A 5,030-nucleotide genomic window follows, 5' to 3' on the forward strand; every position below is an offset into this window, starting at 1 on the left:
ACAAATCTGATGTGGTTGGGGGCTCCCCACCTCAACACTCTGTGGATTTAAGAGGCCGTTCCTTCCAGAAGTGTATAAATAGCCTGAGATAGAACCTGCATGCTGAATTTACTAATTAAGAAATGAGAAACCAGAACTATAAAGGTGGCATAGAAATACAAGAAATTATTAAGTAATCTTTTAAAACTTTGAACAGAGTTACAGATTTTGCCATTTGTTATAAACTGGTATATGTAATTTAACCAGAATCATGAGAAAGTTGGTATTGTGTGAATTCTGAGGCACTTTCGACATATAGTAGGAGTGATGTGGACTTTCTTGAGTTTTACACATTCATAAGTGAATGGTCTGTATCTCGTGCCTCTGTTGGTTTTCTGTGAGCTGTAGTTTCTGGGAAGTGAGCAGCTCTCATTCCTGTAACTCTTGTAACCCAGTCATTCGTGTGCCTCCTTCATGAGGATTCAGTGCAGCTGTGGTGCTGTTATCCCTCTGATAGGAACTCTAACTCAGTGTAAAGCCCCAAAGATCTGTTACTTATTTTTATTTTATATTGTACTATATTTTATTTACAGTGTTGTGTTTGTTTCAGGTGTATAGCAAAGTGATATAGTCATATATACATATATATATATATATATATATATATATATGAATTAACAAAAGCAGTTCCCGTCTTTTGATGGAGAGCTCGTGGTTTATAATATAAATGGCATTATTTTGAGAGAGGGATAACTTAGGTATGGCATTGGGTTTTTTTTCTTTTTGCAGCTTGAGGCAGTTGTAAAATAACTTAATGTAGCTTTTTGCAACTGTGTATTCTATAGTATTTTTTTCATTTGGTGAAATTTTAACTGTTAATGTTTATGGCATTGTGCTTTGTACCATTTATTAAATAAAAATTAAGAACAAACAAACAAAAGCATCAATTCTTCAGTGCTCAGGCTTCTTTATGGTCCAACTCCCACATCTGTACATGACTACCGGAAAAAACATAACTTTGACTATATGAACCTTTGTCAGCAAAGTGACATCTCTGCTTTTAATACCCTATTTAGGTTTGCCATAGCTTTCCTTTCAAGGAACAACATCTTTTAATTTCGTGGCTGCAGTCATCATCTGCAGTGATTCTGGAGCCCAAGAAAATAAAAGTCTCTTACTGTTTCCCTATTTATTTGCCATGAAGTGATGGGACCGGATGCCATGATCTTAGTTTTTTGAATGCTGAGTTTTAAGTAAGCCTTTTCACTCTCCTCTTTCACTCTCATCAAGAAGCTCTTTAGTTCCTCTTTGCTTTCTGCTGTTAGAGTGATCTGCATATCTCAGGTTGTTGATATTTCTCCTGGCAATCTAAATTCCAGTTTGTGAGTCATCTAGCCCCACATTTCACAAGATGTACTCTGCAAATAAGTTAAGTAAGCAGAGTGACAATATACAGCCTTGACATACTCCTTCCCACTTTTGAACCATTCTATGTTTTGGCTATTGTAAATAGTGCTGCTGTGAACATAGACTTCCATTTTTCTTTTTGAATTATATTTTGTCCAGATATATGCCAAGGAATGAGGTTTTTGGATCATATGGTAACTCTATTTTTTGTTTTTGTTTTTGGAAACCTTCATACTGTTTTTCACAATATATGTATCAGTTTTCATCCCCACCAATGGCATAAGAGGGTTCCCTTTTTTTCATACCTTCTCCAACATTTATTTACAGATGTTTAAATGATGGCCATTCTGACTGGTGTGAGGCGATACTTCATTGTAGTTTTGATTTTCATTTCTCTAATAATTTGGGCTGAAATGATTTAATGCGTGTTCCAAGATGCATTGTTCTACTTAAAAGAAAAAAAAATAAAGACAATCTGCATCAAGTTTCATTGACCCAATAGCCTCTTCAAGATGATGCTGGAGGAAGAATGTGGCTGAGGCAACTGTTGAGCTGACTGAGGCGTCCCAGCAGATCACTTAGTAGCTATGTAGTTGGGAAAGTTCTTAACCTCTTTGGACCTTAGTTTCCTCAGGGCGACTTGGGTATAGTAATATCTATTTCCAAGAGTTGTTTGTGATATGTTTAAAATAACAACGTATATGTGAAACTACATTTACAGACAATGAAGCCTTATACAAAAGTTGGGGCAAGAGTGTGTCTCAACTGAGTTGCACCAGGCAACATTGCTGGAGGTGTGAGGAGACAGTTTTGCTTGTCAGAACTTGGGCAGGAGATGCGCTGCAGGCATCCAGTAGATAGAGGCCAGGGATCCTACAGTCCACACACAACAACCTCCTACAACAAAGAATGCTCTGGACTCAAATATCAGTAATGGCTGTTAAGAAATGCTGGGTTAAAATTTAAAAACCCAAACTTGTATATAACTCTAAGGAGCTTACTCTGCTAGTTTTTCAATCATCCTTTAAATGCCATGTTGATTACTTAATTTACATTTCCATTCCAAATATACTTAAAATAATAGTATTCACTACAGCATTACAACTTACAATTTGCCTTACATTTTTATTATATTACCACATATGTTCACCTTTCTGTTAAGCTTTATATAAGGAATTATAATTATGAAAGTTCTCTTGAGTTAATTTGTAGGATTCCTAAAATCACAAATACTTTAGTCTTTTAAAAAAATTTTATAGTTTTTATATTAGTTTATTATAAGTCCATCATCCATTATTTGAAAATATTAAGCCAAATGTGTTGCAGCATTCAGGATCTTTTTGGATTTCAGACAGGTGGCTCAATGGTAAAGAATTCACCTGCCAATGCAGAGACATTGGAGGTACAGTTTCAATCCCTGGGTCAGGAAGATCCCCTGAAGGAGGAAATGGCAACCCACTCCAGTATTCTTGCCTGGAAAATGCCACGGACAAAGGAGCCTTGTGGGCTACAGTCCATGGGGTCACAAAAGAGTCAGACATAACTTAGTGACTAAACAACAACAACAGTGTCATGCCAACTTTGCATATGTGTGTATTGTGTAATACCTCATCAAGGTCTGGGGCATTGTGCTGCATTCAATAAAATATGTAAATAGTCACATTAAGTGGGTTAAATGTGCTTATATCAGTTAAGATCATAAAAGAATTATATCAGTTGAGAACCTAAAAGAATTCGGGTTGGGTGTTGCCAAATAAATTACAAAACAAGGCTTTCAGATTTTAGAGCCTTTGTGAATTTTGAAATTGTAGATGAGGTATTCATGTCCCTTTACTAAACATAATGCCCCGTATCTCTGGAGTCATGTTGTATCACGAAAAGAAAGCAACAGAGTATATTTATTTTACTATATCACACAGATATGCAGCCCTCTCCAGGTCAGTTCAGTAATTATTGGAAAGGGCATGTACATTTGAAACACACACTGCTTTAATTAACATTCCAAGTTATGCCAGACTATATAAATAAGTGTCTCAATTAATGAGCATTTGCAACCAATTTTCACAGTTAACAGGGAAAATACACTCTGCAGAATGAAAACACTTGTAGAAAGGATAGAATTTATAACACAAGATGTTTACAAACTATAATTGGATATATACAATCTGAGAGTGAAAATATTATTAGTGTCTATTCTAATTAATAGTAAATATATATGTTCAGAACTTGACACAGTTTCAGAACTCTATGTGTAATAATACCTTCAATTCTTAACGTGTTCCCTTATGAATGCTTAAAATTTAAGACTCTCAAAGAAAGGGATAAAGGGACAAATACTCAAGAAGTCTGATATATGATAAAATGAATTGGAGATGCAAGAAAATGCTTTTCAAAGGCAGTGCTTTCTGCATAAGACTATGAACATGGAATGTGTGGAATTCTTAACTTAAATTTATAAATGAGTAGATTTTCCTCTGGCCTGTTCTTCAAGGTTTCTTCACACTGGAGCACATAATATTGAAATATTTCAGGGCTTTTCTCCTTATTATTCCCCATATGCTGTAGGAGCCTTGGCCCTGATGGCTGCTTCTTGCTCAAGGCAAATGTCTTTGATGTAGGTTTTCTTGAAATCCACTCCATGTTTGAAACCATCCAAAAGGAATTTGGTCTCCAGGAATATGGTAGTAGACAACCTGAAAATACTCCCATTATAAAACATTTATGAGTGTATAAAATAAAAAATATCTTTTAAGTTCCAGAGCTAGGGACCTAAAAAGTAAAGAACACTTCCAGCTTCTAAAAAATGTAGTGGGAAACCAATTCAGGAAGCCAAGAACTGAAACAGCAGTTTAATGAGGAGCTTAGAATTTTAAGACTTAAACGATGAGAGGAGAAGGGGCTTTGGATAAAGAGAGGATGTTGGAACTGAGTTACTTTAAAAAGCCAATACCTTCAGAAACCTATACATCATATTATGGAGTAGGGGAAAAATGCTATTTGGCGAGGGAATAAGACAAAACAACTTGGTAAAACTTGGTTTTTGATACTGGGTAGAACATGAAGATATACCTGTTTCACAGAAGCTTGTAGTCAGGACTTCTTTTCACATTTGCCAAATATATAGCCTCAGGATATTAACAAAAATTTTCTTTGGTGTAAACAAAAGAGATGCCTATTGTTTGTACAGAAATAGATAAAGCCCTGGCTATTTTGGTAATGATCCAAAATTACCAAAATTTCAAGAAAAAAATTAAGAATAACTTAGTAAATATAACAAATACAGGGAATAACCCCTAAAAATGTAGAGCTATCAGTCACAAACTATAATATAAGTATTTAAGATTAGTAAATTAAGAAGGAAAAAATTAGTTGTCAAAAAACGGGATAAAATATTACTGGGCTAATTTTTTGAAATGACTTGATTGGTTGCTAGAAATTTAAAAATACTGTTCAGTAGAAGAACTTAAAGATAAAATTAGATAGAGCTTAAGAGGAATTTTGGGCTTCCCTGATGGCTCAGTTGGTAAAGAATCTGCCTGTGATGCAAAAGACCTGGGTTCAATCCCTGGGTCAGAAAGATCCCCTGGAGAAGGAAATGGCAAAGCACTCTAGTAAGCATGCTTGGGAAATTCTATGGACCCCAG

The sequence above is a fragment of the Moschus berezovskii genome, chromosome 9, assembly GCF_049115385.1.
Source record: "Moschus berezovskii isolate FMDL1 chromosome 9, NW_MosBer_1.0, whole genome shotgun sequence".
Taxonomy (NCBI): Eukaryota; Metazoa; Chordata; class Mammalia; order Artiodactyla; family Moschidae; genus Moschus; species Moschus berezovskii.